A 12,915-nucleotide genomic window follows, 5' to 3' on the forward strand; every position below is an offset into this window, starting at 1 on the left:
GTCCCCAGTCGCCACACTCCTGGGGACCCAGCTGCCAGGGCAGAGGGGCCGAGCTGGCAGGCCCTGCCAAGGACTGCGGACATGGAAATCAAACCCTAGGGACGTAGAAGAAATAATAAAGAATACAGATCGATGAAATAGAAAATGGACAAACGATATGGAGAAAAATCGATGAAACGGAAACCCGATTATTTGAAAAGGTCAATAAAACTGAACAATTTCCATTTGGACTGATGACGAAAATTGAAATGACCAATATCAGGAATGGAAGGGAAGGCATCACCTCACGCCCGGCAGACATTAACGTTTCAACATTACCCATGAGCTGATGGCCAAAAATTTGGCAGTTTAGATAAAATGGAAAAATTTCTTGAATGATACAAATGACCAAAACAGGCACAGGAAGAAACACATGATCAGAACAGACCTACGTCTGGTAAAGAAATTCAATTTATCATTTCATCTTACCACAAGGAAAATTCCTGGCCTAGACGGCTTCGCTGGTGAATGCAACCAAACATTCGGGAAAGAAATGCCAATTCTACACAGACTCTTCCAGAAAATAACATTTTATGAGGCCACCATGATCCTGAGACCAAAAACTGACAAGATATTGCAAGAAAACTGTAGACCAATATCCCTCATAAACACGGACATAGAAACCTTTCGATAAAATCCTGGTAAATCGAATTGAGCAATATATAAAAAGGGGACTGCACTGTGACCAAGGGGCCTGCCTCCCAGGGATGCAAGGCTGGGTCAGCTCCCCAAAATCAATTAGCGTCACTCGCCACATTAACAGAACAGGCGGGAAAATCCACACTGTCACCTCAGTAGATGCAGCAGGAACAGTTGACGAAAATCAACACCATTCACGACACAGTGCTGAGCAAACTAGGAATGGGAGGGAACGTACTCAGCTTAAGGACAGAGTCCCCACAGAACCCACGGCCAAAGCCGTGCTTCATGGTGAGACCCTGCGTGTCGCCTCCCAGGCCGGGAACCAGGTGGAGACTCCTCCTCTCACCGCCTCTGTGTGACCTTGTACGGAGGTTCCAGCCGGGGCAAGGTGGCAGGAAACAGAAACAGAAGACGTACAGATTAAAGAACACATGATCCTCTAGGTAGAAGGCCCCTTTAAAACGACAAAAGAAGCTGCTAGAACGAGCACGTAAATTTAGCAAGGTTGGGGGAGTAGAGGGTCCATCTCGAAAAACCGATTACATTTCCATTTGGTAGTCATGAAGCGTTGGAAAGTGAAATTTCAAAAAACTTGACCGTAGCATCAAAAACATCAGATACGCAGGAATCCAAATAAGGAATGAAATGCGGAACGCTGTCCAGCGGAAGGCTGGAGAACTTCGCTCAGGGAGCTGGGGGCGGCCTAACGGGGACGCGCTGCGTGCGTGGACTCGAAAATGCGACGGGGCTGGGATAGTTCCCCTCTGCCAAGCAACACGCAGGCCCACCGCGAGTCCCATCAAAATTCCAGCAGGCTTGTAAACAATTTTTTGCCAAGATGATTCTAATTTAAAATGGGTCTAGAATAGCCAGCGGAATTTTAAAAATTAAACAGAACCCAAGGACCTGCACTACAAAGACTTGGTGTGAAGCCGCGGTAATTAAGACAGCGTGGTCTGGGCAGAACAGACAAACAGGCTGATGGGAAACAGAGCCGGGAGGACTCGAGGAGCCCCCCAAACACGTGGGCAGTCGGTCTCCAGCTGAGATGCCAAGTCCCTCCAGCGGGGAAAGAAAAATCTTTTTAACAAATGGTGCCGGAACGGCCAGATGTCCAGATAGGACACAACGGAGCCTCAACTTTGACTTCATTCTTAACATAAACACGAAATCTGGATGGATCGCTGGCCTCAACATCGACCCAGCACCTTCCGGCGGAAAATGTAAGAGAAAAATCTTCATGGGTTCGCCAAGATTTCTTCCAGGTCACAAAAGTACCAGCTATCCAAGAAAAGAAACTGATACGTTGTTCTCATCAACGTCGAAATCTCGTGCTCGTCAAGGAGCCGCTAAGGACATGCACAGGCAATCCAGACACTGGGGAAGGATTCACGGCACAATCTTTGCCAAAGAACTCGCGCTCAGTGTGTAGAGAATGCCAACAAACGCACACTAAAAATACAGACCACCCAGTTTTTTCAGATGGGCAAGATATTCGCATAGGTATTTCACAAAGAGAGACGTACAAGTGACCAGCAACGTGAGAAAAGGAGCATGGCATTTGTGGACGTCCGGGAAATGCAAATTAAAATCACAGGGAGATGACCAGCCCACACCCATCAGAGAGCTCAAATCCACAGACGGATGATGCCAACTATCGAAAAGATGTTTGGCAGTTGAAACTCCACGTTTTGCTGGCGAGAGAGTAAAATGATATCGGGGTGTACCCAGTGGTCCCCAACCTTCGTGGCCCAGGGACCGGGGCTCCTATGACCATCTGAGGCCTGAGGACCTGAGGCGGAGCTGAGGCGGTGATGCTGGCGCTGGGGGTGGCCGCAAAGACGGATGAAGCTTCGCCGGCTCGCCCGCCGCTCGCCTCCTGCTGTGCGGCCCGGTTCCTGACAGTCCAGGGACCAGGACCGGCCCACGGCCCGGGAGTTGGGGACCCCTGATTTAGAGAGCTCTGGGAGTTTCTTGTTATGTGAAATACGCGTCTCCCTTACGCCCGCAATTTGACTCTCGGGTGCTTAGCGGAGAGAGGTGGGAACACGTTTCTGCCCTGGTCACCTGCGGCTGCGTGACACATTGCCACCCGCTTGGCGGCTCGCCAGCAACACCCACCAATCAGCTCGCGTCTGCAGGTCAGGCGGCCCGCGTGGTGTGGGTCCCGGGGCCACCGGGTGCAGCGGGTCAGAGGTCAGGAAAGAGTCGGCTCCCGCTCGTTTGGGCCGATGGCCAAGGGCAGTCCTCCGTGCGGAGGGGTCCGGGTCCCCTTCTGTGCTGCCGGTCTCCAAGCTCCGAGGGCCACCCGCATTCCTCCCACGCGCCCCTCCGTCCTCTGAGCCAGCGATAGCTCAGCTCGGGGTGCTCTGCCTTGTCCCCCGCCGCCCCTGGAGAAAGCCCTCTGCCTTTAAACGGGTCAGTGACTCGGTTCTTCTCACCCGATGGTGCCTTTTGCCGCAGAACGGAGCAGGAGCGATGGCCGTCCGTGCTCACAGGGCCGGCTCCTGCTCGCGCCGGAGGGTCCACGACAGGTCCCCTGCGGCCAGTCTTATCTGCCCGCCACAATCCCCAAAAGCAGGGACGAGCACGTTCCAGGAAGCCTCCGCCATAAGACCCAGAACACAGAAGCCGGTCAAACGTCCCCGAGCAGGTGGACATGGCCCTGCGCGGTGGTCATGCCAGGAAGGAGCTGCAGGTGCTGGTGACGTGGACGAGGTTGGGGCTACGGCACCCATGGGTGGTTTCCCACAGGGGTGCGGGGGGGGGTGCATCTGGAACCCACCGAGGACAGACCACAATGGAGCAACGCAGTCGGCACCGGGATCCGGGGTCCCCACTGTGGGGCACGGGTGGCACCGGAGCAATCTACCTGGTGACGAGTTAGAGCTGGAGGCCCAGGTGTGAGCTCACGGTCAGCATTGCCCGGATGCAGATGTTCCATACAGAAAGGCTTGTGGGGGTGTGCGTGCACTCTGTCAGCTGAGAGGCCCGAGAAGCTACGACACCCCAATAGCCAGGAGCAGCCCAGCACCCAGGCCCCAGCCTCTGACGCCACCTCCAGTGAAAGGGGCCCAGGAGGGGTCAGGGAACACACACCGGGAGCCTGGGGAATCTTACGATGCCAGAGAGGGAGGGGCTCAATGCCCCCCAACAAACCCACCATGATGGGCTGTGTGGCAAAAGGGGTCGAGCAGCAGCCTAAGGCCCCCAGCCGCCCAGAGCTGGACGAGGTGGGAAACAAAGCCGATCTGTATCGGATTCTCACCCAAAGGGTAACATAAACGCCCCGGAGTCCAAACCGACACAAAGAAGCCCTTGAACAGTAAAGGGGGAAACAGAACACCCTTTGGGCAGAGACTCCAAACCCGTCACATAGGCCCCCCCGCCCCCCGAGGTGGAGCACGACCCCCACCCCCGGGTGCGGCTGTGCACGGTGACGTCTCTCCGCGGAGGGCAGCGTGGAAGGTGGGGGCTGCTTTCCCGAGACCAGCTGGGAGTGCACCCCAGCCCGGCGACAGGGCGAGAAGTCACGTTAACTGCAGCGCCCTGATCGGCTGTAACGAGAAGGGCCCCTCACCTCTACGATCCCTCTGACCTGTCACCTCAGTCACGAGAAACACAGCAGACACCTCCCAACAAAGGGACAGTCTGGGAGTCTGAGGAGCTGTCCCGGCCCCGAAGAGTCCGGGCCACGTGACAACCAGCCGCCGCGTGGGGCCCAGACGGGGCCCTGGCAGAAACAGGAAATGCGGATGCGGGACAGAGGTCACGCTGCCCCCCACACCGCCGTCAGTGGGACAGGGGACCTCGCGTGGGGGGCTCCGCGCCACCTCTGACGCTTTCGTGTGAGTGCGAGTCTGTCCTGGAATGAGAAGTTTGCTGGAAGACCCTGAGAATGTGGGTGGCAGGCGCATGGTGGGTGGGGGCAGACGGAGAAGGGCGCAGATTAGTAAAATCTCAACTCCATTCCTGGTGACTTAAAACATATGCTTATGGATAGAAAACATCAAAACGCAAACGCCCCGTGGATGCCAAGCCTTCGTCTGGCTTCCTGCGAACGCCCGGGACAGAAACGGGGTTCACTGGGAAGCTGTCCTCTTGGGTCACGTCCAAACCGTCCTCATCCACTTGATCCCTGCTAGAGCCCAAGGAGCCACTGCCTGGGCCCCTGTGGCCACCCCCACAGCAGGAGCCACGTCTGGACTCGACCGCTGTCACCCGCGTCCGTCAGGACCCTCCCAGTTAACTCGTCTACACACGCCAGCTTGTCCCATATCCCGTGCCACTAACCGCCTCTTACTGGTACCAAACCCCCTTTGCAAAGGTCCAAAGTGAGCACCTCAGGCCATTCCGGGCTCCCACGTGTTCTAAACAAGCTGCGACTGTAAAACTCAATATGCAACTCACAATGAAAACACAATTACACTGGGCGGAAGAATCCAGACGCAGACAAGGGCGGGCTGTCAGAGTCCCCGAGCGCCAAGTCCAGACACCGGCGAAGCTGACTGCAGGACAGACGGCAGAGGTGGCTGGGTGGGGGTGGGGCCGAGGGACCTTTCTAGGGTAATAATGCTTTCCTGTCTCTACTTTTTAAAAAATTATTTTTTTTTAATTATGTTAAAATACACATAAAACTTCCTATTGTACCCAGGGGTGAGCGCACAGCTCGGTGGCATCCGGCACAGTCACCCTGTGTGTGGCCGTCACCACCGTCACCTCCAGGACTTTCTCATCTTCCCAGTTAAACGCTCACCCGGCCCCTCCCCCAGCCCCGGCCCCACAGTCCACTCCCCGTCTCTGTGGCTCTGACCCCTCTGGGGACCTCCCGTGAGTGGGGTCTCACGGGACGTGTCCTTCTGTGACTGGCTCGCTTCACTGAGCACCGTGCCCTCCAGGTCCATCCACGCCATGGCCAGTGTGGGGACTTCCTTCCTTTCAAGGCTGAGTGACCGTCCGCTGTGTGGCCGGGCTGCGTCTTCTCTATCCACCGCCTGTTGATGGGCCCTGGGCTGCTGGCGCCTTTTGGCTCCTGCACGTGGCACTGGCGTGGATGTGGGTGTCCGCCTGTGAGCGGAGCTGGCCGTGGGCGCCCCGTCTTCCATGTGCCACCGTCCACGCAGCTGCAGCCTCCGCACCAGTGCCGCACGGGCCCAGCATCACCACGTCCCCGACATCACCACGTCCCCAACATCACCACGTCCCCAACATCACCACGTCCCCGACATCACCACGTCCCCAACGTCACCACATCCCCGATGCCTGTTTTCGGGGTTTTGTTCGTTTGTTTTGATAGTAGCCGCCCCAGTGGGTGTGGGTGGCATCTCGCCGTGTTCCCCCTGGACCTGTGAAATACGGAACACAGCCATACCAGCTGCTTTGATGTCCTCGGCTGGCCGGTCGTCACCCCTGCATCTGCTCTGGGTGGCTGGGGTGACCGGCGACCCCCCTGTCCCCGACGCCTGTTTCCGGGGTTTTGTTTGTTTGTTTTGATAGTAGCCGCCCCAGTGGGTGTGGGTGGCATCTCGCCGTGTTCCCCCTGGACCTGTGAAATACGGAACACAGCCATACCAGCTGCTTTGATGTCCTCGGCTGGCCGGTCGTCACCCCTGCATCTGCTCTGGGTGGCTGGGGTGACCGGCGACCCCCCTGTGGCCGTGTCCCCAGCTTCCTGCATGCCCGGGGACCTTGCTCAGAAGCCGGGTGCCATGCACTCTACCCTGCTGGGTGCTGCGCCAGCCCTCAGCCCACCTGGGCCTTGTCCTGGGGCGCGGTGGCAGTGCCGGGAGCCTCGCCGTCCCCCCGACCTGGGCTTTGGATTTTGGGAGTGGGCTCCGGCGCTCGGCCCTGGTTGTTACTGTCCGCCGCAGAGGCAAGCCCTCCCGAGGACAGTCCCCTCCACTCTGTGGGCCGACAGCTCTCCGGTCCAGCTGGCGGGAGCAGCCATGGGTTGGGGGCTCTGTACCCTCGAATCTGGATGTTCCTGGCCCACCCCTGGGCAAGCCACACCTCCCCAGGCTCGCGCTGGCCAGCCCCCCACTGCCTTCTTCGGGGGATCCTCTTCAGACCCCCAGGGTTCCTCCCTCTCTGACACTCTTCCAGCCGCCCAGCCCCCCCAGGCCCCCACCCAGGGCATCCCCTGGGACCGCCTCAGTCCCTCTGCCCTGCCGGGCCCGGACCCCACCCCAAGGCAGCAAGCCGGGGCGGGTGTGGGGCTCGTCCCGTGAGTCCACATCTCTCGGTGTCACCGTCCCAGGGCGTCTGGTGTCCTGTGCCTTGGAAGCCATCGTTTCGTGCTTTTGGCTGGTTTTGCTGTTTTCTGGTTGTTTCCAGTGGGAGGGTAAATTGTCCATCTCAGCTGGAAGGAGAAGTTTTTCCTGGAGTAATGGGACGTCCTAACTCTGGGTTCAGGCGCTGGCCACACGGGCGAGTCCAGCGGTCAGGACTCACGGAGCTCATGGGACCCAGCGGTCCCCATTCCGAGTGCAATCCCGAAGAACCGGAAGTAAGCACCCAGAGACGCTCGCCCGCCCACGCTCACGGCCAGAGGTGGACATGCCCGAGCGTCCCTCACGGATGAATAAACAAGGCGTGGTGGGTCCCTATGACAAAAGGAAGTCCTGCCACCTGCCACCACATGGGGGAACCTCGGGGACACTGTGCTGAGCAAAATAAGCCAGTCACAGAAGGATACATCCTGCAGGACTCCGCTTACGTGGGTGTGGTGGTCAACTTTACGCGTCAACACAACCGAGGCCTGGGGTGCCCAGTATTTGGCCGGACGTCATTTTGGGTGTTTCTGAGTGAGAAATGTTTCAGCGACTTGCTGAGTAACGCAGACGGCCCCTTCCGCTGTAGGTGGGCCTCGTCCAATCAGGCGACGGCCGGAGAGGATGGAAGAGGTTGACCTCCCTGGAAGGAGAGGGACCCTCCCGCCCCACTGCCTCCCACGTGGACACTGCCTTTCCCAGCCTCCGCTCTCACGATGGAGCCTGGGCTGGCGGTCCACGTGCCCCAGGCCTGCCGACTCGCCCTGCGATCCTGGGGCTTGGCAGCCTCCATGAGTGACGTGTCAATTCCTGATACCAAATGTCTTTCTGAAAACATGTGCGTGCACACACACACGCGTGCACACACACACACGCACACACACGTGCACACACAGGCGCGCACACACGCACACATGTGCGCACACACGCACACACATGTACACACGTGTGCACACGTACATCCACACACGTGTGCATGCACACGTACATCCACACACGTGCGCGCGCACACACACGCGCACACACACACACGTGTACACATGCCTACTGGCTCGTTTCTCTGGAGAACCCTGACTAACACCATGAGGCCCCCAGGGGTCACGTTCAGAGACAGGAAGTAGGTGGTGAGGCCGGGGCTGGGGGAGGGGCCGGGAGTGAGAGTTTGATAGGATCAGAGTTCCCGTCCCGTGTCCCATCCCATCCGGGAAAGATGAGAAAGTCCTGCAGGTGATGGTGGTGACGACCTCACACAGTGTGACTGTGCCGGCCGCCACCGAGCTTGCGCCCTCCCCTGGTGAAGACGGTGCGTGTTCTATTCCGTGTATTTTACAGCAAACATCGAGCTGTATGGGGAGTGAGAGATTGGCCTCTGTCAGAGCCACCGTCCAGGGGTCTGGAAGTCACTGCTGCTGCAGCCACCTGCCTGCTCACAGGTCCAAAGCCAGGGCCTGGCGGTGGGACGCTGCAGGGTGGCCCGGGCCCTCCGTGACCTTGCCGCCAGCAGCTGCAGCCTCGAGATGGCCCAGCCTGAATCTCAAACAGGATCTGGGGGCAGCCTGACTGCTTCGTTAGGGCTGCAGACATCGGGCGGTTGCCAGATTCCATCGTGTTCTCGAAGGCTGCCTCCCGGGGCCCGCTGTCCCTTGTCCCCTCTGCTCAGACCTTGCACCCCTATTTCCATCGTGAGAATCCCCTGCGTGTTTCCCAAGCTTGAGTCCGATTCATGAGTCAGCCCAAAGCGATCGCACACAGCGGCACAGATGTTGGTGACATCTGGCCACCTCGGGGCAGCCCCAAAACACAGCCTCCGGCCCCTCCGGCCCCTCTAGCCCCTCTGGCCAGGCCTGGCCACAGCAGCAACTCAGTGCAACGTGTGCCAGAGGCCGAGTGCAGTCGCAGGGGGCATGGAGGGCACGGCAAGGCCTGACGCCGGCCCAGAGCCCCAGCGACCCCGGGGCTCCCCGCTCAGGCCCGCGGCTGACACGCAGCACCGGCTCGGGCGTGAAGCCTCCACGGTGAGGTGCCCCGGGCCTTGGGGGCCACACGCGAGCAGCAGGTCCTCGTGGACTGAAGCTGCCCAGGATGCACTCAGCCTTCTCGGCCCCGGGCACCTGGAGCACCCATGGGCGGCAGCGACGAGGGCGGCGCTGTCATCGTCCAGGCTGTCACGGAAGTGTGCCCCGTCCCATGTGCCCCACACCCGGGGGGCCCCCGGCTCGCCCAAGGCCCCGCCCAGGGTTGGGACGGAGCTGGCTGCCATTCCCAGGCCTGAGGCCTGGGGCCTGGCCCCCCTGGTGGAACGCCACGGCCGGGTGGGCGGTGGGCATTGCTCGGCCCCATCCGCTTACCTCAAGGCCACCTGCTCTGAGGGGTCCCAGGGCTGCTGGCAGCTGCTGGGCTGAGGGCTCTTGCCTGGGTGCCCGACAGGGGGTCCTCACACCCCTAGCTGAGAGGTCCCAGGAGGCCCAGGGCCCACCCTGCCCCATTCTCTCCTCTGGGCCTGGAGGGGACAGGCGTGGTGACCGTATGCTGACCCTCGGCTGGGCCTTGTGTCTGGAGTGTGAGGTACACAGGTGACTGTGTGGACACCTCTACCCCAGTGAGCCCGCAGCATGGAGGTGGAAGCCGAGTATCAGGGGGGTCCCTAACCCTTCCCAAGGGGCCCGGGCATTTCTGAGAGTGAGGCACCAGGGCCAGGCCACAGGGGTCACGGACAGCGGAGGGCTGGCCACAGGCCCCCTCCACACGCCCCGGGCAGCCCAGTGGGCGGGGTCGGAGGGCAAGCGGGAGGCAGCCGGTGCCTCCCCGCGCGCTCTGGTCAGCAGAAGCAGGGCCTCCGGCCAGGCCGGACCAGAGCTGAGTGGACGTGCTCAGACACGGATGCCGGCCCCCCCATAGCTCCTGAGCACGTCCGCCCCCAGCTCGGCAGGGCGAGGACCATGTCGGCTGCGGCACAGCCAGGCCCACAGACGCGGACGGGCCCGGTCGGCTGCTGCAGGTGGCAGGAACGCGCCTGGCCCGGGCCTCGTCCTCTCCGGCCTGTGGGTCACAGGCCCCAGCCAGGGCCGATGGGAAGAATTTTCACAGCAGTGCTCACAGAGGGGCATGGCTGTCACCGAGCTCACATCCCAGGGCAGAACCAGGGCCCAACCCCCAAGACTGGGCTCCCCACATCTCCCCGTGACACGAACAGGGACGTCTGGCCCCAAACACCCAGAAGGAGTCTGAGGTTAGAGGGCTACAAGCATCTGGGGCCCCCCAGGGCTCTCCAGCTCCACGCAGACATGGGGACCACGCTGAGGGGACGGCCTGTGTGACCACAGATGCCCGGGAGTGGCCCACGGCTCTGTCCCACACTGTGTCAGCGTCCGCCCTGAGTCCCTCGGCCCTGCTCCCACTGAGGTGGGACTCTCTCCCAGGGCCTCACACTGGCGCCCAGTCCCCACTGCTGGTCCCTGGCCCGGCTGGGAGAGGCCCACTCACGGAATTGGCCAGTGTCCCCGGGTGCCAGGACCGAGGGCTGCGCCCTTTCTCTGCACCCCGCCTCTTCATTTGGGAAATGGGGTGACCAGGCCAGCAGCGGGTTTAGGGGGTGAGAGGCCGTGAGCACCTGAGGGCCTTTCCAGGCCAGACCTCACCCGGGCAGCCGGGGCTGCCCATGAGTGACCCCTGCCCTCTGCACAGAGCGAGAGCCTGAAGCCCCAGAGATACTTGGCCAAAGCCTGCGGCCGGTGGGCAGAGCCGCGGCCGGTGGGAGGGTCCTCAGAACGGGGCCCCCCAGCCCCGCAGCCCACGACCGACGTGGGTCCTTGTGGGTCCGAGCCCCCTTTCGGCCGCCTCCTCGTGGTTGTTAATCTAAGCACACTTGTCGTAAGTGACGTAAAACGCGGGGTGTGGCGGGCGGGGCTGCTGCGAGCCCCCTGTCAGGCCCGGCCCTGTCCTTTCCCACCCCCTCCTGCGTGTTCCCAGGGGTCCCCACGGAGGGGGCAAGTCAGCCACCTCACGGCATTGCCGACTCCACCTCTGGCTGCAGAGCTCCAGGGCGCCTGCCGGGCCAGCGCTGTGTCTGAGCCTCAGTTTCCCCACCTGACGGGCGGACGGCGGCCTGCAAGGCAGCAGGCAGAGTGGTTCTGCCGCCGGTGCACAGCCCAGCACGCCAAGGCCAGGTGGCCTGCAGCCCGCAGCCCCAGCCATGGCCAGCCCTCGGGGAGCAGGTGTCTCCCGCCCGCCTCCCTCGCCCCTGCGCAGGCCCAGCCCGGCCCCACCCTGGTGGCCGGGCGGCAGGAAGGCGGAGGGGAGCGTTTCCGCCGAGGCCCCGCCCTGGCGAGTGCAGGCCCCGATAAGGGCCCACATGGCCAGCGGCACGTCCGCCCTTTGTCCCGGCTCCCGGCAGCCTTTCCTGCCAGGGCGGGAGGCCCGAGCCCCGGGCCGCAGCCCTCCCCTCCCCCACCCCTCCTCAGGGCCAGGAGGAGCTCGAGGCCAGGTGGCAGCCTCAGGCCCCCTTCCCTCGGGGGTCGCCCAGCGCTCACCCACCGGGAAGCTGTCCCCACCCTCCAGCGTGGCCTGGCCAGCGCTCCTGTGGCTCAGGCCGGCTCAGGTGCTGACGCTGCCCACGTCCGAGCTGGGGGAAGCGTCCGGCCTGGCTCCGCCTCCTCCTCAGGGCCAGGAGGAGCTCGAGGCCAGGTGGCAGCCTCAGGCCCCCTTCCCTCGGGGGTCGCCCAGCGCTCACCCACCGGGAAGCTGTCCCCACCCTCCAGCGTGGCCTGGCCAGCGCTCCTGTGGCTCAGGCCGGCTCAGGTGCTGACGCTGCCCACGTCCGAGCTGGGGGAAGCGTCCGGCCTGGCTCCGCCTGACTGTCGTCCCTGCTGTCTGTCCTAGAATGAGCTGGTCAGTGCGAGCCCGCCACTGGGCAGCAGGAACCATCAGCCCCGCCCCACTGCCCTCAGTGACCATGACTCGTGGCCACACAGCGGGTCTGGCGAGCTGGGCTGAGGGGCTTCCACAGGCTCAGAAGGGCCCTGTCCCACCCCTGGAACCCCAGGAGTAGCCCTTGGCTGGGGAAAGGGTGCCCCGGTCAGAGGGTGGGCCTCGGGCTGCAGATGGAGCCCAGGAGCGCTGGGCCCACTGCACCCCGTGTGTTTCTGGGGCCCCTGTGAGTGTGGGAGGGGAGCTGGCCTGAGCACCCTCGCCAGCACCTGGTCACCCCAAAACACCCTCACACCTCCCGGGTCGGTCAGAACCCCTCAGTCAGTGGCGGGCCTGGGGGTGGACACACCCTCTCCCGTGAGTCTGGGTACACTGCACAACTAATTCTTTTAAATTGAGGTCATCAGTGCGTATGCATAAAACTAGCCATTGTCACCATTTTTAAGTGTACGATTGATTCAGTGGAATGCACGGCATTCACGTTGCCCAGCAGCCACCGCCATCTCCAGAACTTTCTCATCGCTCCAAACCGGAACTCCGCCCGTTACCAAGCGACTCTGCTCTCCCCGTCCCCTCCGCTCCTGTCCGGGGTCAGGGGACACTCCGCGTGTGTGGGGCCGTGCGTGACCTCTAGCGCCTGCCCCCTCGCTCAGCATCACGTCTGCGAGGCTCGTCCCTTGCAGCCGGTGTTGGGCTCCGTTCCCCTGTGTGGCTGAGTGACGTCCCCCGCGTGGACCTGCCACCGGCCGCCTGTCCCTGTGTCAGCTGACGGGCACCGGGTTATTGTGAATAACGGTAACGGCCCGTGGCGTCCCACACGCCTGAGTCTCCGTGGAGCGGCCGGATCACGTGGCCAGTCTCCATTGGCTGTGAGAAGCCACGGGCCCTTCCATGGAACACCGCTCGGCAACGGCGGGACTGAGCCCCGGAGCGCATGCAGCACGCAGCACCCCGAGGCACCCCGGGGGCCGCCTGTCCTCCCAGGAAGGGACTCTGGAGTGGCAGCAGGCGGAGTGGGGCAGAGCGACCGAGCGGGTGG

This window comes from Pteropus alecto, unplaced genomic scaffold, assembly GCF_000325575.1.
Source record: "Pteropus alecto unplaced genomic scaffold, ASM32557v1 scaffold67, whole genome shotgun sequence".
Taxonomy (NCBI): Eukaryota; Metazoa; Chordata; class Mammalia; order Chiroptera; family Pteropodidae; genus Pteropus; species Pteropus alecto.